Here is a 26,233-nt window from a genome sequence, read left to right as displayed (position 1 = left end):
TCTAAAAATTCTGAAAAATTCCCTTATCATTATTCTCTATTTTTTGATATTTTACATTCTCCCCCACTAATAAAAATTTGGTCCCTAAATTTCGTTATCTACCATCAGCAAAAATACTAACAACAGGCAGATAGTGTAAATGTTGAACGGAACCATAACTTACATACCACGAGTGAAAAGGTGGGGGTATCAAGCTCGGATCGTATCCTCGAGCTCCTAAGTAGCCTCCTCGTCCGTATGATGCTGTCATCTGACTTTAACCAGTCGGATAGTCTTGTTCCGCAACTGACGCTCTTTCCTGTCTAAAATCGGTACCGGAACCTCCTCATAGATGACGTCAGGCTGAACGGAAACTGAGACATCTGTCCGTATATGTGTCGGGTTAGGTATGTATCTCCTCAGCACAGGCACATGGAATACGTCGTGAACACCTGCTAGGGACGGTGGTAGTGCTAGACGGTAAGCTACCGCTCCAATCCTCTCCAACATCTGGAAAGGTCTAATGTATCGCGGAGCTAGCTTACCTCTGAGGCCAAATCTCTTCACCCCTTTTTTGGGTGAGACTCGTAGAAAAAAAACATGGTCGCCAATAGAGAACTCTAAGGGTCTGAGTCTCCGATCAGCATAACTCTTCTGGTGATCCTGCGCCTCTGACAGCCTCCGTCTGATAGTACAGACCAACTCTACCTCATGCTGAGCTCTATTAGGTCCCAACAACTGGGCCTCTCCAACTTCATCCCAAAGGGTGGGTGTCCGACAAGGCCTACCATACAACGCCTCAAACGGTGCCATCCGGATACCCGAATGAAAGCTGTTGTTGTAGGCGAACTCTACCAATGGCAAATGGTTCTCCCAACTGCCTCCAAAATCCATAACACAAGATCTCAGTAAGTCCTCTAAAGTCTGAATGGTCCGTTCTGACTGTCCATCTATCTGCGGATGGAAAGCTATACCGAAACGGAGCTGAGTGCCCAAGGCTTGCTGCAGACTCTGTCAAAAATGAGACGTGAACCGGGGGTCTCTATCCGAAATAATAGTCAAAGGGGCAATCATGTAATCTGATGATCTCCCGACAATACAGATCTGCCAATCGATCCAGGAAATCAGTCTTCTGGATCGTTAAGAAGTGTGCGGATTAGGTTAATTGATCTACGATTACCCAAATCGCGTCATGGCCTTGTCGTGTCCTCGGCAACCTACCACAAAGTCCATAGTAATATGTTCCCATTTCCACTTAGGAATAGGAATCCGCTGACGTAAACCGGCAGGTCTCTGGTGCTCGGCCTTCACCTGCTGACAGACAAGACATCTCACTACGAATTCCGCGATGTCTTTCTTCATACCGTTCCACCAATAGGAACGCCTCAAATCTCGATACATGCGGGTCCCGCCTAGATGGATCGCAAATCGAGAGCGATGAGCCTCCTGAAGTAGCTCCTTCAAGACTGGATGAGACTGAGGTACGCATAATCTGTCTCAGAAGTATATAGCACCCTCCTCGTCTCGTGTGAACTCGGTCTATTGCCCGGAAGCTATTTGGCTGCCAATGAACTGCAAATGCTGATCACCAGCCTGGGCCTCTCGGATCCTCATCCTGATCGACGACTGAGCAACCATGGTAACAAGAATACCCTGCTCTGTCTGTCCCTGCTCCTCAAGGTCTAACTCGGAGAAACCTTGAACCAAGTCTATAACTGAAACTCGGTGGCAAGCCAAAGTCCCTCTGGACTTCCTGCTGAGTGCATCAGCAACTACATTAGCTTTCCCCAGGTGGTAGCTAATGGTACAATCATAATCCTTCAGGAATTCCATCCATCTCCTCTATCGGAGATTAAATTCCTTCTGAGTAAAAAGTTATTTGAGACTCTTATGATCAGTGAGAATCTCAACTGTAATACCATAAAGGTGATGCCGCCAAACCTTTAAAGCAAAAATAATGGCGGCCAACCACAAGTCATGTACTGGGTAGTTCTCCTCATGCTCCTTCAACTGCCGAGAAGTAGGAGACTACCCTGTTGTGCTGTATCAAAACAGCGTCTAAACCCTGTAGAGATGTGTCGGTATAGAGCACGAATCCGTCCTCTCCAGAAGGTAAAACCAAAATCGGAGCCGACACTAGTCTCCGCTTCAGCTCCTGGAAGCTGGTCTCGCAATCCTCAGTCTAAGTGAACTTCATGTCTTTCTTGGTCAGGCGTGTAAGTGGCATAGCAATCCGAGAAAAACCCTCAACGTATCTCCGGAAATATCGAGCCAAACAAAGGAAGTTGTGAGTCTCCTCTATAGACTCCGTCTACTCCCAACGGTAACAACCTCTATCTCCTGTGGAACCACGGTATACTCCTACTGGTGACCGTGTGTCTCAAACATCTCATAGAAGACAACCAAAATATGCACTACTGATCTTCACATATAGACATTTCCATCGAAAAGATGGTGTACGAGACTCACCTTGGATCCGTAATAGATCACAACATCGTCAACAAAGACAATGGAAACCGATCCAAACATCCTAGGAATACCAAATTCATCGAGTCCCTGAAAACATCTAAGACTCTGCAAGCCCTAATGGTAAAACCAAGACACATAATGTCCGTATCACAGACATTCCTAACCATAAGATCCACGACAACAAGTCAGGAATCTGATCACCAACGATATAAATCACCAAAGAATAGATCCTCCAGTGTGAGAACAACGCTCCATCACACGAAATACCACATATATAGGAGCAACGCTCTGTAGGTCCCTTTGGAGGCCGGCAAGAGGGGAGGGGTGAATTGCCCTACAAGTTAAAACCAAAAACCCTTCTCGGATATTCAACTAACTTAAAAGAACTTGTAATTAAAAAGCAGAGACTAATTAAAACAGAAAAACAGACACCAGAGTTTTACTTGGTTTGCAATCAGGGGATTGCTAATCCAAGGAATGTAAGCGCACTATCTGATTCTCCTCTGGGCGGAGTAGCCTCTTACAGCGTTGAACGTACAAGAAGAAAAGTAAAGCACACAGAAGTTGATTACAAGTTCGTCGTTCTGATTGAATTGATTTGCTTCTGGACCAAGGCTATATTTATAGCCTTGGTCGGGGCGCCTGGAAGGGTTCCGGGCGCCCTGGGGGGATAAAATTTATCCCCCAACGTTCAGATCGAGTCAAAACTCGATTTGGTCAATTTTACTGCTCCGGGCGCCCCGGATGGTTCCGGGCGCCGGAGGTCTCCGGGCGCCGGATGGTTCCGGCGCCGGACTAAAAAGTCAACTCTGGTTGACTTTTTTCGTCTGGTCACTCCGCTTCGGTTCAGCTCTTCTCGGTCCGGGTCTTCTGTTCCGGCTCCACTAGCTTGGGTGATCTCGGCCATCCGGAATAGGGCTCACCCGAACCCATGTTCCGGCCTTCTCCTCGAGCAGTCTTCCTTCCCGGTTTCTCGTCCCTCGAACACCGCGCACGTTCTTCTCGTCCACCGGTGTACTCTTCCGCGGACACCTCGTCCCTCGGACGCACCGAGCCCGTCGGCTCTCTCCCGTGCCGTCCTTCTCGCTAGCCGCGTCTTCCGCTCGACTTCCTGTGTTCCTAAGCTCCTGCACACTTAGACACAGGGTTAAACACAACAGGACCTAGCTTAACTTGTTTGATCACATCAAAATACCTCGGGGTTCCAACAATCTCCCCCTTTTTGATGTGAGCAACCCAAGTTAAGCTAGGGTAACATATATGCAATAAGAATAAAATAAATTGCAATTTAGTCCAAAAGATTTTGCAAATTTAAACTATGTACCTCCCCCTAGACTTAACATACACTTCTCCCCCTTTGATCACATTAAAAATAGGGGTTCTTTAAACAAGTCTAAGGTAAAAAAAATTTAAGTGAATTTTCATAAAATCTTTCTAAGGTAATTAATATTAATTTCTAAGGCAATGTTTCGAAAGAGAATATTTAGTAAAACAAATTCTAAGTCAATATTCAGAAAATTTTAACGTGAATTTTTATAAAAGATTTCTAAAGCAATTTTTCAAAGGAAAATGTCTAAGACAGTATTCATAGAAAAATTCCTAAAAAAATATCTAAGTTAATTTAAAAAGATTTAAGTCGATTTCCAAAAAGAATTTCTAAGTCAATTTTCAGAAAATTTCTAAGTCAATAATTTTCAGAAATAAATAATAAAAAAAATTAATTTTTTTTTTTTTTAAAAAAAAATTATTATAAATTATATAAATTGAATAACTCTTTTAAAGCATTAGGTAAATTAAATTAATGCTGTTTCAGTTAGTCAATTAAACTTTTCATTTCGATACTTGGCTTCCAGGTCGTGGCGAGGCACTAGGCCTTCTTGGTTATTGGAGCAACAACCACTTTCTTAGACAAAGCCTTATAATGAATTTAGTCGTTTAATTTCCTTGCTGAAAATGCTAAGTTAAATTAAACAGGTTTTTGGAACCCAGTAGAGGTTCCTACCTACAGGGTTAACCAAGTATTTCCTAGGTACATAGATTTTTGATATATTTCTAATTTGACTTTGATGAAATCTATAATACCAATTTAAACCTCTATAATTTCTAAAAGTAGAAATATTTGAACTTTTATATTTTTTCAATCTTTCTATTTCTTCTTTTAGTTTTTCATTGTGAATTTTCAATTTATCAAAATCCTCTATTAGACATGATTTTGCTAAAATTCCTTTTGTTTCCAAAATTTCATTTTTTAATTTGGCATTTTCTTTTTCTAATTTATACATGGATTTAGTCATTGCCTTAATGCCAGAGTAAAGTTGATCAGGGGGTAAGAGGCATACCTCACTTACCATATCAGACTTAAAGCCTGAATCTCCCCCTGCTTCGCTGCCTTCATCCGAGGTCGCTCCCTCTTCATCGTTGCTCGATTCTGATATACTTTGTCCATCGTAGCTTGCCATCAGTGCTATCCCGGCGTATTCTTGAGCTTCTGATTCAGATGAAGAAGTGTCATCCCAAGTTGCTTTTAGGTTGTGTTTCTTGGGAGACTTCCTTTTGTCCTTTTTGAGTTCTGGGCAGTCTTCTCTTATGTGTCCTTCCTTCTGACACTGGTAGCATCGCACCTTTCTTCCTCCTTTTTGATTCTTTTTATTCTGCATTTTAAATTTATTAGACCTAAAGAATTTTTTAAAATTTCTTACCATGTGCGCTTCTTGATCGTCTTCGGAGTCTGACTCGAGTTCATCCTTCTGAGTTGTGTTCAGCGCTATAGTCTGGGTTGTATCCTTTGTCGTTCCTGCACATCTAGTTTCGTGTAATTCAAGAGTAGAAAAACATTCCTCTAATGTACTTACCTCCAGGTCCTTTGAGATGTAGTAGGCGTCGATGATTGACGTCCACTCTGGAGTTCTGGGAAAGGCGTTGAGTGCGTAGCGTAAGGCGTCTCGATTTGTTACCTTTTCACCGAGGTTCTCGAGACCAGTAACTAGTTCTTTTACCTTTGCATGTAGACCGGCTACTTTCTCACCTTTCTCCAAGCGGATGTTCATTAGTTTGTTTCGGAGGATGTCCCTTCTAGCGAGCTTTGCTTCGGATGTGCCTTCGTGGAGTTCTAGAAACTTATTCCAAAGTTCTTTAGCTGATGAGTAGCTTCCGATGCGGTTTACTTCCTGAGGCGGTAATACGCTTAGCAGGTGATGTTCCGCACGGTTGTTTGCTACGAACTCATTCTGCTCTTTTTTTGTCCAATTGCTTTCTTCTTTTTCTTCACCGTTCTGATTTGTTGGAGCTACAAAACCGTATTTCATAATAAAATAAATTTCAATTTCGGTTTTTAGAAATACCTCCATACGACGCTTCCAGTCTGTGAAGTTCCCCTCGAATTTTGGTGGAACGATGCTTGGTCCGGCCATCTTTCTTGCTTCGATCGGCGGTTAGTCCTCCTGAAGCGTCCTCGCTCTGATACCACTTGTAGGTCCCTTTGGAGGCCGGCAAGAGGGGAGGGGTGAATTGCCCTACAAGTTAAAACCAAAAACCCTTCTCGGATATTCAACTAACTTAAAAGAACTTGTAATTAAAAAGCAGAGACTAATTAAAACAGAAAAACAGACACCAGAGTTTTACTTGGTTTGCAATCAGGGGATTGCTAATCCAAGGAATGTAAGCGCACTATCTAATTCTCCTCTGGGCGGAGTAGCCTCTTACAGCGTTGAACGTACAAGAAGAAAAGTAAAGCACACAGAAGTTGATTACAAGTTCGTCGTTCTGATTGAATTGATTTGCTTCTGGACCAAGGCTATATTTATAGCCTTGGTCGGGGCACCCTGGGGGGATAAAACTTTATCCCCCAACGTTCAGATCGAGTTTGACTCGATCTGGTCAAAAACCTCATTCCGGGCGCCCCGGATGGTTCCGGGCGCCCCGGACCCCAAAAGTCAACTCTGGTTGACTTTTTCCGTCTGGTCGCTCCGCTTCGGTTCAGCTCTTCTCGGTCCGGGTCTTCTGTTCCGGCTCCACTAGCTTGGGTGATCTCGGCCATTCGGAATAGGGCTCACCCGAACCCATGTTCCGGCCTTCTCCTCGAGCAGCCTTCCTTCCCGGTTTCTCGTCCCTCGAACGCCGCGCACGTTCTTCTCGTCCACCGGTGTACTCTTCCGCGGACACCTCGTCCCTCGGACGCACCGAGCCCGTCGGCTCTCTCCCGTGCCGTCCTTCTCGCTAGCCGCGTCTTCCGCTCGACTTCCTGTGTTCCTAAGCTCCTGCACACTTAGACACAGGGTTAAACACAACAGGACCTAGCTTAACTTGTTTGATCACATCAAAATACCTCGGGGTTCCAACACGCTCTACCACAAGAAATCCTCCATATGTAGGAGCAACGCTCCACCACAAATAATTTGAAATATGTATCTACAATAAATATAGGAGCAATGCTCCGCTACAAGCAATCCGCAATATGTGGAAGCAACGCTCCACCCCAAACGATCCATAACATGTGGGAGCAACGCTCCACCACAAACAATCCAAGATATGTGGGAGCAGCGCTCCACCCCATATAATCTATAAGTGCCTAAGGCACCTAACTATCCAGCTAGAGGTTGTACGAGATCTCTCTACCATATATCACTGTGGTTAGCCTAGGGTATAACAACCTAGTAAGCAAATCAAATCCATAGTCAACTCTATCATCATCCTAGTGGGTCGGTCGCCCACTAATAGGAGAATTAGTTGACAGGGTAATACAACCAATAACATAATATAGACACTCAACATTCTACATTCAACATAGGTAGAATCATCATAATGCTACCAACCATACACCCGGCACACGTGCACACACAACATGTGTATGATCGACATAATCCTCCAATTAGTACACACCAAACATACTCACAACATAGGTATAAATCATCGTGATACCTCCAACAATGCATACCGAACCAGTGTGCATATATCAACATAGGTATAATCGACAATACACCTCAAACAACACTCACATGACATATATACACCTATGCCAAGAGTATAATCAACGTAATACTTCCAACAAATCATAATCGACACGAGTGTACACACAGAACAAATATAATGAACAAGATACCTCGAATATTACACCGAACACATCTACACATATCACAACTCAGATTAAATCGATAAGATACCTCCAATAAAACACTCAAACACATGTGCACATTTCACAACATAGATTTAATCGACAAAATACCTCCAATAAACCAATCAGACCACTCTGGTATAATCTACTAGAAACTCACAACAATCATAACTGAAAAAGTATACACCCACTACATGCAATTAGACCGTCCATCATAACACTCCTATAACACATAATAATCATATGTACACACCACATAGATATGCATAATCAGCATATTTAATCCAATCAACCTGGCATTCCCCATGCTACCTTCTATGTTATCCAACTAGGTAAATACAGTCAAAAATGAAAGTCCACATAGAATAGGATACATCGATCCTCTATAGACTAACCAAACCGATAATGGTATACCACTAATTCAGTTTTCCCCCCGTCAGTACAAGTCATGTACCCAATATACTCAAGATATCCAACTAAGCATGAATCACCCAAAGATCATCATTTTTATAAAATAGAGTAAGTCGATCCCCTGCTGATCGGACCAACCAAAACAATGAATCGGTGATCGACTATCTTAATCTAACAAATGTACGTTAAACCTCCGCAATCACAAAGGTATATCGATCTACGACTACCCAAGTCGACAAACGTAAATTAGTCTTCTACTGACCGATCTAACAAGAGTAAATCAATATTTACTGATGAAATTATCTAAGATAAAATGGTATACTAATGGCTAGGTCAACATGAAGATATAGATGTTATCCACTACCCAACTAATAATAGCAGAGACTAATATGTGCCTCAATATGCTAACCAACTAGTAGTAACAGAAGCTAAAACTACTGGTGTATGATATGAAAAATCACCAGAAACTGTAATCCTTGATCTCTAATAGGGTCGATCATCATCAGTGGCTAACCAATCACATGTAATATGGGCTACAACATCAGACAGATACCAAATACAACGTGCTAATACATGTCATAACTATCATAGTCAACAATTCATACACTAACAGAAGTATATAATAACAATATACCAACATACCTCCTATAGCTTGGAGATATCCTGCTGCTGCCAGGTCCTAAAATCCGAAAAGTCACATCGAGAAGACTAAAACACGAAATCTGAAACATGAGAAATAAGACTCGTAAACCGAGCTCTGATACCAATAAATTGGTATCAGATAAATCTTGAAAATCCAGAACACATAGCAAGTATCGTATACCTGCTCTGATACCACTAAATTGTCATGCCCCGGGGAAGTGCCTGTCCGAAGAAATTTCGGCAGCACCTCCCTGTACGGGTGACAATCTGAAATATTTCTACAGACACAATATAAATCAGCCACAGGCGGCTGGAACATACACACAACCACGCAGTTTATATGCAGCCTACTCGGCTGATACCACAAAAAAATATAACCACGCAGTTATATGTAAATCTAGCAGCCCACTCGGCTGTACCAAAACCAATCACAGCGGAAAATCCAATAGATAACATATACAACTATAAACGAAGACTGGTAGCCGGCTAGGCTTACACCACACAACAAAACAACACTCCAGGAACAAAGCCGGAACACAAAGCTAAATACACAAATTCATATATCAAAATACAAATAGACAAAAATGGAGACAGATCTTCTGATGTGACATGGGGACCGACAGGTAGGATACTCCAAGCGACTCCATAAACAACCTAGTACCTGAAAAGATAGTGTCCTCGGGGGTGAGTTCAACAACTCAGCGGGTAGCAACTGATATGCATAATAAAGAAAATAACAACCAGCACTAATCATGCGTACAGTCTCCTGATACAAGAAGGGTAAATGCAACTGAAATAAGCAGGAGAAAACTGTACTAACCAGAACCAGGGTATAAGTATAACAGGGTCGTCAGACCGAGAGAGTCATAAATCCTGTATGCATGTCAATCATATGCATTCATATAAATGCAGCAAGCAAATGCAGCAAACACAAGCAATAAATACATCATGCATATGATGCAAATGTCATGGTCTTCCCTGACGCCAGTCAGCCATCTCACACACAATGGTGAGACCGAGTGGGTAGGGTTGTGACAACTGTGCACTCTGCCATCACTGCTCCTGATGAGTGACTGAGTGGATGGGATGTTGTCGGAGTACACCTATCCTCCTACCCCAAATCATAAATGGGGAAGCTCAATGCTCTCATCTCCAGGTACACGATGACGGGGAGGAATCTCTGCCGGCTACCACGCTACGTCACACTACCCATGAGCGGACCAACGGAGCCAAACAGAGTCCAACCGCCTGCCGGCTACCACATTGCTACACTAAACCAGCGGAGCCAAACAGAGCAGAACCGTCTGCCGGCTACCACGCTGAGTCACCAGACCAACGGAGCCAAACAGGAGAACTACCATACACCTGTCTGATATACCACTAACGCATGAGTGGTGGTGTGTACAGATACATGTAACTAGCGATGCACTTGACAATAATGGAGCAGACTATCGCACAGCATGCAATCATGCGAGATGATGCATGACACTAAACATGGCAATATCTTGAACAGCATAGCAATATCCATATATAAATATAAAGTGTGTACCATAGGGCAATGAATCAAATTAAAGGTACACAAATCAGATAAGGTATCAAAAACCCTAGGTCCTGAATATAATATATAACATGATTGTGTCACTACCCCTATAAGCATGTATAATCAGATAAGTACTAACATGATGTGCATAACAAATAAACAAACAAGCATGTAACAGATCGGGTAGTGATCAACCGAAGCAAATAAGAAACACAATCATTGCTATTTGTTAAAAACATTACTATGCATATCGAATGACATAAAGTCAAAGTACCCGCCTCCAATAGGAAGGTCCAATCCGACGTCGAGATGTTCGTCTCGCGTCAAAGTCCTGCTTCACCAATATATACATTTTTATTTAGCTAAAATTCAATAAATAGCTAAATAAAATCCCTACGACTAATTTAGGGTAAACACTAATCACATCATCCAACTATAATACGTATCCAAATTCCTACACCATACCTCAAGCTCAACCACTGTTGAACACAGAACAAGGTGAGCTGATTGCTGTTGGAAACAAGGTATACCACAGCAAGACCTCCTTGCTGAAGTTTTACCCACAGCGCACAACACTTGGTTGGAATCCTACCTACTCAATAGATCAAGATGAGATCAACAGGAAGATCACAGATCAGAACAAGACTAGAGATCATTAATTCAAGCAACAACCTAATTCCAGTAATAACCTGTTCTCACCACCTCTTCCTCTTCAACAGCTACCAAGAGCCATGGATCGGGCAGAGTCAACAACAAGCTACTGATGCAATGGTAGCCGGAACCAACCTAGGTCACTGCCTTCCAGACAATGAGCTCACGTCCACACCATAACTAGACTTATTACCCAGATAAACGGCTAGGGTAGAACACCTACCTTTCCGCTTAAGATGTAGCAATCGATTACCCCCTGCTCGGCCGTCGATCCACTGGAGGAAAGGTAGGTCGGCGGTGAAGACCAAACTAGGGAACAGAAAGATTTTGATCAGGCGCCTGAGATGCTAGTCGTCGGTGATCGAAAATTTGGGCAGAGGAGGAGACGGCGCCGAGTGAGGCGTCGAGCGCGCGGAGAAGAAGAAGAAGGAATGACACAGTAACGGGGAGGAAAAGAAAATAAATAAGAAAAAGGGAAAAGAAAATAAATAAATAAATCTTTTCTTCGCTTAAATGGGTAGCCTAAACAGGTTTTCCCGGGTCCCATTTTTATCCCCCTAAACTCGTCCATATGAGCTCCGAAAAATTTTCGAAATTTTTTTAAAAATTTTGGAAAATTTTCTTATCATTATTCGCTATTTTTCGATATTTTACAATATTAAACTATGAAAGATATAACTACTTATCTTAAACTAATAAGTAGTTTGGCAAACAGACATTTTTAAAAATACATACCTGCGTCCCTAGAATAAAAATATGTCAAATATGAAAATGATTATGGAAATATATAAGACTATTATATATGCATATAATTATTAACAGAAATAATATTATTGTTTACTAAATTAAAATTTAAAATAAATTATACATACCTCAAAATAATCTACTCTGTAGGGGAATCATTGGGATCCTGGGTGTCCCGGACTCCAAATGATGTAGGTCAACTTTCTGTGAATCCGGAGACAACGTCGCTGCAAATGCTTGCATATGATGAACTAACGTCTCAGTCTGAGCCTGTCACTGTCGCATGTCACATATCTCTATGTCCCTCCCGGCCATCGTCTACTCCAATGACGATAGTCGTGTCTGCAAGTCCTCATTTTCCTCCCACAATTCTTGTACCTCACTAAATGAGAAGGAGGAAGTAGGATCACCCCTGATCCCTGGAGTCCTCATCCGCTCATACTTAACTTTGGTCGGAGAGCAAAGTCCGTAGAGGGATGTCTTCTTCTTTCCACCGACGACATTATAATAAATGTCATTAACTGTATCGGTGGAAAGAGATTGTGACCCCTCTCCCTCTGCATTAGGTTGAGATGCCTCAGCATCTCTAGTGGTCATCGTTTCCTATGCCAAAATAATAATTTTAGTAACCTCCACAAAAAGTGTACAAATATATTCATGAAATTTAATATACTTACATTAATTACTGAGGAAACGCCAATCAACAAATTACCTATCTTTCTTCTTATGAGTTTTATTAAATATCTCCCAACAAGTTGGGTGTCTTTGTAATTTAGTAGCCTATGTACAAAAAATATAAATAAATTAAAACAAATAACAAAACATATATCAGAAATATTTATATAACTTAATTTTAAACATACCAAATCAGAGGCATGCTCCACCATCGAACGGGATCCAACAATATGCATTATGAATTCGGTGCTCGGTCCAATAGACTTTGAATTGTGATTGTTGCGTGCAATCACTGAATTGTCCTACCAATGCTGGGCAGCCCAAATGGCTCTTCAAGATTTCCAAACTGCATCAAGGACCTCAGATGGCCTAGTGCTCCTCTGCCTCCACTTATATAACATGTCCCTGTATAGTTTAGAGTCGTAGGCATTTTAAATTTTATTGAACATTTTCTCCTGACCCTCCTCCTAAAAATATCTCTTCTACAACAATATATTTTGACAATTAATATCATGTTAACTACAAATATGTTTCTATTCTAAATACTTACCAAAAACTCTCTATAATAAAAATTCTTCATATCTTGGTCTACGAGTCTGTTAGTTAGAGTCCTAGAGCCAATCATTTGATAATTATTGTATGGACTCGTTGTATCATATTCTGATGTATATAAAGGCATTTGTTTATGGTTATTATGTTTACTTGTATTGGTGCCAAATAACTAAGTATAATAGCGTCCTTGAGTAGAAGGTTCTTACCTATATCAATCGATTGGTTAAATCGATAGTGAGATGATATAGGGAACACTACTCTTAATCATTCCTAGTCAAGTATTAATATTCAGGGACAATGTTAATGCGAAGAGACTAGCATGTAGGTCAACTCGATGACTTGATCTCACAAGTCATGGATATGGGGATATCAAGTTGACACATGGATATGCATTGGAGAATGTATACTGAATGACCCGCCATGAGAAAGTATCATGGATCGTTATATGAGTATCATATACTTTCTCATATGGCTATTAGTATGACTATTAGTCCTTGAACCTGAAGTCACCATGGTTCCCTATATAAGGAGTTACATACTTTGGCTTCGTCAAACGTCACCCGTAACTGGGTGGACTATAAAGATGATTACTGGGTTTGTAACAAATTATGTGGAGGGATGTGAGTGATGTAGATGGGATCTATCCCTCCTATATGACGGGAGTGACATCATTATTCTTGATAGAGTGAGACCACTAAGTGCATGGCCATGCTCAAATGAGTCAATATGAGATGTTGAGCTCATTTGATTGAGTGAGTCTACTTGGGATTCAAGATTTAGATTGATTATAGGATGACACGGTCTATGCCTCATATTGATCAATCTAAATGTCAAGGATAGAAGGACACTTGTCATATATTGTGAAGGGTCACAACTAGTAGTCACAAGGTGATGTTGGATCTCAACATTCTTGTAACTTGGGTAGTAATAATGTGTTGCTAGATACCGCTCATTACTTATGCTTCTAAATGGGTTTAGGAGCATTGCCAATGTTATAAGAACCTATAGGGTCACACACAAAGGGCAATTAGATGGAGATTAGGTTCATATGATGAACCAAGAGGATTAGGTTCATGTAATGAACCAAATTGGATTAAGAGTAATCCAAAGTAAACTAATTGAGTTGGACTCAATTTGGTTCATGTGTTAAATGAGTCTAATTTGGACTTAGACTCATTGAGCCAATTTAATTCAATTAATAGAGATTCATTAAATTAAAAATTGACTTGAACCAATGGTTATATTTGATCAACCATGGGAGAGAAGTGGTCAAGTTTGACTTGACTTGAGAGGAAGATGAAAGATCAAGTTTGACTTGACCATTGCCACCTCATTTGTGAGTTGGCATTGAGTGGGCTAATTATGATGTGCCACATCATCAAGGCTAGCACATGTGTGTGCCACCTCATGAGGGAGATCAAGAGTTGTGACTCTTGATATCCCATGGAGGTTTAAAAGCCTTCCTTGAAGTGGTCGGCCACATTACACTCTTGTGTGAGTTTCATTTTTGGTTTTGTAACCTCCTTCTTCTTCCTCCTCTCATCTTCTTCTCCCTCTCCTCCACCTTGGCCAAACCTTCAAAGATGCTAGCACACCTTTTGTTTGGTTTTTCTCCACCTAATCGTTCATGTGGATACGTATAGAGGAGTGTCCACTTGAACACTCTCGAGATCCGACAAACTTGGACGAGCGGGATAAGCGAAGGGCTTCGCATCAAGGGTAATCTCTCTACCATGTAGATCTAGAGTAGATCTAGGTTTAGAAACTCGTACACGTAAAGTTTTTGAAATTATTTTCTTCGCACGTATCCGGTGGCATGGGATTTCGAGGTTTCCGCAAAGCAAAAAGCGGTTTTTGCGGCTCAAAAATCCCAACAGTGGTATCAGAGCCACGTGCGAAGCGTGTATGAGTTTCATTTGTATTTTTATGAAAAATTACAGATCTGTAACTTTCTGTAAGTTTGTGATTTTTATGTATTTTATGGGTATTTTTCTCGTAGAAGCGAAGCAGCAAGTGTTTGGACACTTGTAGGCTTCGACGACCGAGAAAAACCTTCCGAAACGGCAAGGTCTCGCCCAAACAAATTTATTTTTGTTTGGGACAGTGACTTAAGGTGCTGTAGGATCACTTAGGAACACTCGTAATGGTTATATCGCAAGTAGGGGTGCTGCCCCTAACCCCTCAAGGGGCTTTATTCCGCGATTGCGCCCAAAAATCGCTAATCGGGATCGTCGGGAAGTTGCGACTCATAAAATCGTAAAAATATTAGAAAAAATGTAGAAATTTATGGAAATCACATAATTTAGAATTATGTATCATTTTGTGATGGTCATGGCCCAAAGAACCCAATTTGATTGGAAATATGTGTTGTAATTCATAATATGGCCTGCACACCATTTTGTGTGTTTGTGCGTGTCGTACTTGATTCGCGACCTACGCGTCGTGTCCTTCTATTTATATTCCTGTTGTAAAATAGTTTTAGACTCGAATGTAACTCGAGTTTCACCTTTTTGTAATGTACAAAATGAGGCGGTGGAAGGTCCACTCAAGGAGGAGTTACGAGGAGGGTGCGAGCAACACATGGCGGTCAAAGGGAGGAGCTTGGAGAAGCTATTGACCCTAGGTTGACCAATCGATCTTCTCATTGGCTTGAGAAGATCGTAGTAGGGCCATGACTAATCATAAAAATTTAATTAATTGCTTGTGTGTGTGTATGTGATGTATGCTAGATTAGTAATTAATTAGTGCCTTAACGATTAGATTCTATCTAAATCGCGTACTTGATACACATCGTCAATTAGATTAGATCTCAATCGCGTCAACTCGAAATGCCTACCATGTCATGATACACATCACTACCTCGATCATATATTGTTGTTGAATCTGCCAAAGCAGAGCAACGCATATTATCTTAGTAGGGTGCGGAGAGACAATCTTGGTCCCGCCTATCAACGCATGGGTGAGTACAACTCAATTACATTGAGTAACTAGTTAACTCAATAGGATCAAGTTTAACTATAGGCATTTTCCAATGGTTGGTAGATAGGTCAAAATCACATTTATATTAATTCTTGGGTGATTTAGCCAAAGCTAACTCAAGTTTTAATATATATGCGGATCTTGATCCTATAAACAAGAGTTGCATAGAGATGTAATTGGTAATTAGTTACCTACCGATCATACTAAGTCTTGGGTGATTTAGCCAAAGCTAACTCAGGGCGTAGTATGATGTGGATCTTATCCCGCACGAATTATAGTTAGTTAGAATCTAGTAGGTGTGGTTTGACCACGTCCATGACTTGATTTTACAAAAGTTCTATAATTCAGTAGGAGCATTATTTAATTAAAGGTCTAATTAAATGATTAATTGGAATATGATATTTATTTTCTACATTTTTCTGTTGTAGATTACCATGTCGTCAAACATGAACTCCTTCTCCCTGCGTTCTATCCTCGATAAGGATAAGCTCAATGGAGCTAACTTCCTGGACTGGTACAGGAACCTGAGAATAGTTCTCACTCAGGAAAGAAAACTGTACGTCCTGCAGCAGCCCATTCCCGAGGCACCTCCTGCCACTGCCACGCGAGCTGATCAAGATGCTTACAAGAAGTATCAAGATGACGCATTAGATATGTCATGTCTTATGCTCGCGACCATGAACTCTGAGCTTTAGAAGCAACACGAGTTGATGGGCGCTTATGATATAGTTGAACATCTTCGTCAACTATATCAAGGACAAGCGAGGCACGAGAGATTCGAGATCTCTAAGGCACTGTTTCAGTGCAAGATGCAAGATGGAACTCCCGTAGGCCCATATGTACTCAAAATGATTAGTACATAGAAAACCTAAAGAGGTTGGGATTCCCACTTGGCCAAGAGCTGGCCACTGACCTGATCTTGCAATCCTTGCCAGATAGCTATAGTCAATTCATTCTAAATTATAACATGAACGAAATTGACAAGCCATTGCCCGAGCTACTTAGCATGTTAAGAACTGCTGAGCTCAACCTTAAGAAGGTTAAGCCCAATTCCATTCTGATAGTACAAAAGCATAAGGGAAAGGGAAAACCCAAAGGTAAGGGAAAGTCTCAAGCCAAGGGCAAAGGCAAGGCACTGAAACCCAAAGGAGGGGTTGCCAAGGATGCTACCTGCTTCCACTGCGGTCAGACCGGACACTGGAAGAGGAACTGCAAAGTGTACCTGGAAGATCTTAAGAAGAAAAGAAGTGAGACTTCCACTTCAGGTATATATGTTATAGAAGTCAATCTATCTATTTCTTCATCATGGGTATTAGATATTGGATGTGCTTCTCACATTTTTACTAATGTGCAGGCGCTGAGAAATAGCAGAGCATTGATGAAGGGCGAGGTGGACCTACGAGTAGGCAATGGAGCATCGGTTGTTGTTATTGCTGTAAGAACTTATTCTCTATCTCTGCCCTCTGGGCTTGTACTAGAATTGGATGATTGTTGTTATGTGTCTACTTTGACTAAGAACATTATATCAGTTTCTTGTTTAGACAAGAAAGGCTTTTCATTTATAATAAAGAAAAAATGTTGTTCAGTTTATTTAAATGATATGTTCTATTGTAGTACACCTCTGATGAGCAGACTCTATATTCTAGACCTTAAGAACCCTATCTATAATATAAGTACCAAGAGGTTCAAGTCAAATGACATGAACCAAACCTATATCTGGCACTGTCGCTTAGGTCATATAAATGACAAACACTTATCCCAGCTCCATAAAGATAGTTTGCTGGACTCATTTGATTTTGAATTATATGAGACATGCGAGTCATGCTTACTGGGCAAGATGACCAAGACTCCCTTTAGTGGACACAGCGAGAGAGCGACTGACTTGTTAGGACTTATACATAGTGATGTATGTGGACCTTTCAATGTTGCTGCTAGGGGTGGTTATAGGTACTTCATTATATTTACTGATGATTTCAGTAGATATGGTTATGTGTACATGATGACACATAAGTCAGAATCCTTTGAAAAGTTCAAAAAATTCAAGAATAAAGTACAAAACCAGCTTGGCAAGAGTATTAAGATACTTTAATCAGATCGAGGTGGTGAATACCTTAGACATGAGTTTCGTGACTATCTAGCTGAGTGTGGGATTCTATCTCAACTCACTCCTCCTGGAACACCACAGTGGAAAGGTGTATCCGAAAGGAGGAATCGTACCTTATTAGATATGGTACGGTCTATGATGATGAGTCACACAGATCTTCCCATGTATCTTTGGGGCTATGCTCTAAACACAGCAGCCTTCATTCTCAACCGAGTTCCATCTAAGGTTGTAATAAAGACACCATATAGGATATGGACTAGGAGAGATGCCCAGGTGTCTTTTATGAGGATTTGGGGTTGTGAGGTTTACGTTCGACGTCAAGTCTCAGACAAATTGGAACTCAAATCCGATAAGTGCTATTTTATTGGATATCCCAAGGAAACGAAGGGATATTACTTCTACATTCCCAGTCAACACAAGATAGTTGTGGTTAAGACTGGGGTATTTCTAGAAAGGGATTTTATTTCTAGAAAGACTAGTGAGAGTACGTTCGATCTTAAAGAAATTCAAGATGTGGACCATAGCACTGAAGCCTCGATGGAAGTTGAACTGGAACCACAAAGTGTTGTGAATGATGTTGTTCCACAAGGAGTTGAGGAACCACAACCAGTTCGAGTAGACCTACCTCTTCGCAGATCTGATAGGGTACGTCGTCAGCCTGAGAGATACTCATTTCTCTTGTCTGACCATGATGACGTTGTGCTCATTAAGGATGAGCCTACCTCCTATCAGGAAGCTGTGATGAGACCAGATGCCAAGAAATGGCTAGAAGCCATGAGATCTGAGATGGAATCCATGTACACTAACCAAGTATGGACTTTAGTTGATCCACCTGAAGGGGTCAAACCCATTGGGTGTAAGTGGGTCTTTAAGAGAAAGACTAACATGGATGAACTTATATATAAGGGTCATCTGGTAGATAAAGGTTTCAAACAAATTCATGGTATTGACTATGATGAAACTTTTTCTCCAGTAGCGATGTTTAAGTCCATTCAGATTATGCTTACTATTGCAGCGTACCACGATTATGAGATCTGGCAGATGGATGTCAAAATCATGTTTCTGAATGGAAACCTGCTCGAGGATGTGTACATGACACAACCTGAGGGTTTTGTAGATCCACAGCATACTGGCAGAGTATGTAAGTTGCATAAGTCCATTTATGGACTAAAGCAAGCTTCTCAGAGCTGGAATCTTCGATTCGATGATACAATCAAACAATTTGGTTTCATCAAGAATGAAGATGAACCCTGTGTCTACGAGAAGGTTGTAGGGAATACAGTTGTCTTCCTTATATTGTATGTGGATGACATACTACTCATTGGGAAAGACATCCCTTTGCTGCAGTCTGTCAAGACTTGGCTAGGGACTTATTTCTCAATGAAGGACTTAGGTGAAGCATCCCGAATTCTAGGCATACAGATCTATAGAGATAGATCTACGAGATTGCTTGGCCTAAGTCAGAGTACATACATTGACAAGGTATTACTTCGGTTTGCCATGCAGAACTCCAAGAAGGGATTTCTGCCGATGTCACATGGTGTGAGTCTTTCGAAGACTCAAAGTCCTTCTTTTAGAGAGGAGAGAGACCGCATGGATCAGATCCCTTATGCTTCAGCCATAGGATCTATCATGTATGTCATGCTATGTACTCATCCTGATGTCTCATATGCTTTGAGCATGACGAGCAGATACCAATCAGATCCAGGTGAAAGTCACTGGATAGTGGTCAAGAATATTCTTAAGTACTTGAGAAGGACTAAAGAATATTTCTTGATATATGGAGGCGATGACAAGCTAGCTGTAAAGGGTTACAGTGATGCTAGCTTCCAAATTGATCAGGATGATTATCAATCGCAGTTTGGGTTCATGTTTTGCTTAAATGGTGGTGCTGTAAGCTGGAAGAGTTTGAAGCAGGACACAGTCGCTGATTCTACAACAGAGATTGAGTATATTGCTGCATCAAAAGTAGCAAAGGAGGCAGTTTGGATTCGCAAGTTCATTACTGAGCTTGGGGTGGTTCTTAGCATAGCTGATCCCATAGAGCTCTATTGTGACAACAATGGAGCAATAGCACAGGCTAAAGAACCTCGCTCACACCAGCGAACCAAACACATACTACGGCGCTTCCATCTCATTTGAGAGATCATCAATAGAGGAGATGTGAAGATTTGCAGAGTACCCACAGAGGCTAGCATCACAGATCCCTTGACCAAGGCTTTGACACAGAGAAAGTATGATGGTCACACTAGGTCATTATTGTTGGTGCAACCTTAGGTCAAGGTTGACCTGGGTGACCCGACTCGAGTTGACCTGACTCGAGGTATATTTTGATGTTTGACAAGAATAGAGAAGTTGTATTTTGATGTTTGACAAGAATAGGAACTTGGGGGTTTGTGGGTGCAACCTTTGGTCAAGGTTGACCTGGTTGACCCGACTTGAGTTGACCTGATTCGGGAAAAGTCCAAGTATGGAGACTTGGCACGGTAAAGTCCAAGCAGGGAACTTGGCACAGGAAAAGTCCAAGCAGGGAGCTTGGCACGAGGAAAAGTCCAAGTATGGAAGCTTGGCATGGGAGGTCGGAGAGGGCTCGGTAGCTCGTTCTCTGGACTGGATGGAGTCGGAGAGGGCTCGGTAGCTCGTTCTCCGGACTAGGTCAGAGAGGGCTCGGTAGCTCGTTCTTTGGACCGGACGTGGAAGTCGGAGAGGGCTCGGTAGCTCGTTCTCTGGACTAGGTCCGAGAGGGCTCGGTAGCTCGTTCTCTGGACCGGACGTGGAAGTTGGAGAGGGCTCGATAGCTCGTTCTCTGGACTAGGTCAGAGAGGGCTCGGTAGCTCGTTCTCTGGACCGGACGTGGAAGTCGGAGAGGGCTCGGTAGCTCGTTCTCTGGACTAGGTCAGAGAGGGATCGGTAGCTCGTTCTCTGGACCGGACGTGGAAGTCGGAGAGGGCTCGGTAGCTCATTCTCCGGACTACGTCAGAGAGGGCTCGGTAGCTCGTTCTCTAGATCAGGAAGGCTTTAGGGTTTAAGGCTGGGAAATTGGATCGGTCTCGCCGATCCGGTGATCTATATCGGATCGGTGCCGATCCAGTGATACTGATTCTCATGTGGGTCATCTCGATCGGCGGTGACCGATCGGTAACCAAACAGATTGGGAGAAGGAATAGGAGGATCGGTGCGTGAACCGATCCATATTGATCGGTCCAGCATCGATCAGGGCTCTGCAACCAACTCTCTGTGAGAGTTGGGATCGGTCTGGGGACCGATCAGCCTAGGGCCTGATCGGTCCCCTGACCGATCAGATCCATCCTGGATCGATCAGGGTGGAGCCTGATCGGTCCAGGTCTAGCCGTTGAGTTACAACGGCTAGATTTCTATGTCTTCTTCTTCGCAGGTTCATATAAATCAAGAGGTGGAGGGCCTCTACAGTGAGCTGACTTCTTCTTGCTCCTGCGATCTGAGCTTTGCTGAGCTCTCCAGTGCTGAAGCTTCGTGTGAGCTTCCCTCGGCTGGACTCCAACTGATCAGTTGCTTCTTTTGTTGGCATCCGTGAAGTGGTTGCTTCATCACCAGTCGACGAGAAGGCAAGCAAACTAGTGTTTTACATTCATATTGTTCTTGGCTTCTTGCTTTATCTTTGTACTCCAATCTTGCTGTTGCAAGAGAGATTGTGGCGAGGTTTCTCCACCCAGAAGGAGTTTTTATTAGCCGGTTTTCTGGGGTCTCATCCACCGACGGATTGATAGGATTCGTCCACCTTACGGACACGCCGAGGAGTAGGAGTATCATCTCCGAACCTCGTTATATCGTCGCGTTTGAGGTTTGATATTCTCCTGTTTCGTTTCTATCTTTTATTTCCGCTGCGCTAACTAAAATTGTAGGAAGAAACGTGAATTTGGGGGTGGCTATTCACACCCCCCCCTCTCTAGCCGCGTCCGAAGGTCCTAACAAGTGGTATCAGAGCGAGGTCGCTCTTCGTCGGATTAACACCCGGGGGAGCACGAGCTAGAGAATGGATCGACTTGGAGAAGACATCACGATTCCACCCTTCTACGATCGCGACGACTTCGCGTATTGGTAGGTAAGAATGAAGTATTTTCTTATGACTAACCTAGTAAATTGGAATTGTGTACAAGTAGGTTTTATTCCTCCGGTGGATAAAGAAGGAGAACCTCTCGAGAAGAAGAAGTGGACGAAGGAACAAATCCACCAATCCATAATCAACGACGAGGTAATGAAAATCTTTGAATTTTCATTACCTAATGATATCTTGTGTAAGATAGGTGGATACAACGATGCCAAGGAGTTGTGGAACAACTTGGCTAAGTTCCATGAGGAGAGCTCCAATTCAAGTCATGAAGAGGAGTCAAGTGAGCCAAGTAGCTCACATCATGGAGGAATGGAATTAGAAGTTGAGGGTTACTCAACATCTAAGGAAGAAGACGAGAAGAGTTCTTCTTCAAGATTGGAGCAAGAAGAAGAAGCCTCTACCTCCGGAAGGGATGAAGAAGAGAGCTTATATCCATCCTCAACCCTAGGTAACTCAAGCAACTTAATTTCAAGTAAATTACATATAATGTGCTTTGAGTGTAGGGAATATGGGCATTACAAAAGTAAATGTCCAAAGAGGATTAGGAAGACTCCACCGGCACCAAAAGTCAAGGAAGCCGGAGTCCCGATACGCAAGGGCAAGGAGCACGTGGTGTGCTTCCAATGCAAGCAAAGGGGACATTATAGGAGTCAATGTCCAAGGGGGAGGCAACCTCACAAGGACAAGAGACCAAGCACATCTATGGGGGGAGCTAAGGCAAACCCTAAGGTATCCTTTAAGGCACATTCTTGCAATTCTAATAAGACACGTGCTAGTAGTTTTATTGCAATTGTCAATAATGATAAGCATGATAACCATAGAAACTGATACATGTGCTTAGGTGCCAAACATGTTAGCCTAGATAAGGACAATGCTAGAAATACCAACCCTAGAGTTAACTCATCTAAGGTTAAGGAAAACCTAGATAGGAATCCCAAAACAACTAGACATATGCCTAGGAATACCTCAAAGAAAAATGGAAAATTAAAGCTTGAGGTATTAAAGAAGGAAAATCAAGTCTTGAGGTCAAGACTTGACACTTTAGAAAAGGCTCTTAAGAATTTGGAGAAGTCAACTCTAGGGTCTAAGGGTCAAAAATCAAAGCCCAAGGACATGAGAGGTTTGGGTCACAAACCTAAGTCTCAAGTGGTCAAGCCCGCTTATCATAATGTTCCATTCGATTATGGAACAAGACCTAGGGCTAGGAAGACCATCACCAAGGTCACAAGGGGAGTCACCCCTAGAGTTGATCTTGATGAGTCCCAAATGACCAAGGCTTTAAAGCCTAGGAGGGTCATTAGGAGGGTTGCTAGGGAAGTCATCCCTAGTGAATATTTAGTGAACCCAATGAGCTCAAATAGGTATTGGGTTCCTAGGAGCGTGATTCCTTCACGCTAGATGGTTTAGGGTGTGCCAACCTTAATTGGATAGGTAGTTAACCTACTCATGGCAAAAGGTGGCATTTTAGGAATTTTCAAGGTGTAATCAAGCCTTGAAAATGAAATTATAAATTATTCCTAAGGTGATTAGGATGTGCCAACCACATTTGAGGAGTTTTCTAGGGTCAATCTAATTGGCACATAGTGATCTAAAAATCTTTAGTATATGATTTTAGGTCTATTACACTTAGGAATATAGAATTTATGGTAAAATGATCAAAATTATCAAAAATGGAAACTAAGGCTAGAATTAGGTATTTTCTATACCTTTATATGTTATTTGTCATACATTGTTTGTCATATGCCATGTCATGACATCATATTTATTTTATTATCATTTGAAATGTCATGATAATGCTTAGGTTAGTTATATGTCATGCCTTATTTAAGTTTCATACTTGATGACATGACATCATGACATTGGCACATGTTTCCACTTATGATATTATTTTATGCCATGTCATCATCTCTTGCATTTATGATCAATTAATTTAATTTAAGGATAGAAACACAATTTGATATGAAGATCAAATTGTTGTTTAGAAAATGCATGAGAACTTAGCTTAAGATGACCTAAACTCATATCTCACATCAAAATTGACTTGGATGTGTTTGATACACCTTAGATGTGTGTGAGATATTAGGATTATGAGTTAGGATCAAGGTGCATAGTTCTTGTACCTAGATGAGCCTAATTCGAATTTGAGGATCATAGGGAAAACTTGTGTACAAGTCATGTACATTTAGCCCTAAGATTGTGGTCCTAAATTGAATGGTTTAAGATCATTTCAAAATTGATTTGAAAAACCTTGATGAAGCTTTTCTAGTGATAGCATTCATCATTGAGCAAGTTGATACAAAGATGGATTAACCTTGAGCTATTTCAAAGTCTTTCGAACTTTGTATCAAGATTAAAAAATGAGAGTTATTTTCATAGAAAACTATTTTTCCATGATAATATATGTTATGAGGAATGTATCCTCAAAATTTTACAATTTTTGGAATTTTCTGTAATTTTTTAAGGGTTTCTGAATTTCGGGAGAAAAATCAGAATTCTTATCAGAGAATTGTGGACCGATCAGAGAAGATTCTGATTGGTCCAGGGAAGTCTGGATCGGTCACTGGACCGATCCAGGGCAGTGTGGATCGGTCTGGTGACCGATCCAGTGGAGTCCTGATCGGTCTGGTGACCGATCAGAGCGTGCCAAAATGCTGATTTTAGACTGTTGTCTGAAATTTCAGCTATGGAAGTTGGTGCTTTAGATTTCTAAAGGGTTGAAACTCTCCAAGACATTGTTGGTGCAATGGTCAAGGAGGAGTTGACCTTTAGGGGGAGTTTTACCTAATGGTCAAGGGGGAGTTGACTTTTAGGGGGAATTTTTGCTCGTCAAGTTTTTTTTTATAAGTGATTATCACTAAGTTGATTGTTGATTTTAGTATCAAGGGGGAAATTAAGGGTTTCAATGAAAGGTATGGGACTTTCATTAGGAAGAAACTCTTGACCTTGATTCACTCTTTTTGATGTGTGTCAAAAAGGGGGAGAATGTCCAGAGAATGTTCAAGGAAGAACATTGGAGTTTGGGGAGAATGTTCAGAGAATGTTCAAGGAAGAACATTAGAGAACTATTGGAAAACCTAAGTTAGGTTATCGGGTTAACCTAACTTGATTATGGTTTTTGTCAAACATCAAAAAGGGGGAGATTGTTGGTGCAACCTTAGGTCAAGGTTGACCTGGGTGACCCGACTCGAGTTGACCTGACTCGAGGTATATTTTGATGTTTGACAAGAATAGAGAAGTTGTATTTTGATGTTTGACAAGAATAGGAACTTGGGGGTTTGTGGGTGCAACCTTTGGTCAAGGTTGACCTGGTTGACCCGACTTGAGTTGACCTGATTCGGGAAAAGTCCAAGTATGGAGACTTGGCACGGAAAAGTCCAAGCAGGGAACTTGGCACGAGAAAAGTACAAGCAGGGAGCTTGGCATGGGGAAAAGTCCAAGTATGGAAGCTTGGCATGGGAGGTCGGAGAGGGCTCGGTAGCTCGTTCTCTGGACTGGATGGAGTCGGAGAGGGCTCGGTAGCTCGTTCTCCGGACTAGGTAAGAGAGGGCTCGGTAGCTCGTTCTCTGGACCGGACGTGGAAGTCGGAGAGGGCTCGGTAGCTCGTTCTCTGGACTAGGTCAGAGAGGGCTTGGTAGCTCGTTCTCTGGACCGGACGTGGAAGTCGGAGAGGGCTCGGTAGCTCGTTCTCTGGACTAGGTCAGAGAGGGCTCGGTAGCTCGTTCTCTGGACCGGACGTGGAAGTCGGAGTGGGCTCGGTAGCTCGTTCTCCGGACTAGGTCAGAGAGGGCTCGGTAACTCGTTCTCTAGATCAGGAAGGCTTTAGGGTTTAAGGCTGGGAAATTGGATCGGTCTGCTGACCGATCCAGTGATACTATGGGTATCTGGATCGGTCTGCTGACCGATCCAGTGATACACTGATTCTCACTGTGGGTCATCTGATCGGTCTGGTGACCGATCAGTAACCAAACAGATTGGGAGAAGGAATAGGAGGGATCGGTCTGTGGACCGATCCACCTATGGCCTGATCGGTCCACAGACCGATCAGGGCTCTGCAACCAACTCTCTGTGAGAGTTGGGATCGGTCTGGGGACCGATCAGCCTAGGGCCTGATCGGTCCCCTGACCGATCAGATCCATCCTGGATCGATCAGGGTGGAGCCTGATCGGTCCAGGTCTAGCCGTTGAGTCACAACGGCTAGATTTCTGTGTCTTCTTCTTCGCAGGTTCATATAAATCAAGAGGTGGAGGGCCTCTACAGTGAGCTGACTTCTTCTTGCTCCTGCGATCT

This window comes from Zingiber officinale, chromosome 1B (assembly GCF_018446385.1).
Source record: "Zingiber officinale cultivar Zhangliang chromosome 1B, Zo_v1.1, whole genome shotgun sequence".
Lineage (NCBI taxonomy): Eukaryota > Viridiplantae > Streptophyta > Magnoliopsida > Zingiberales > Zingiberaceae > Zingiber > Zingiber officinale.
Note: the sequence above shows the minus strand (reverse complement) of the source record.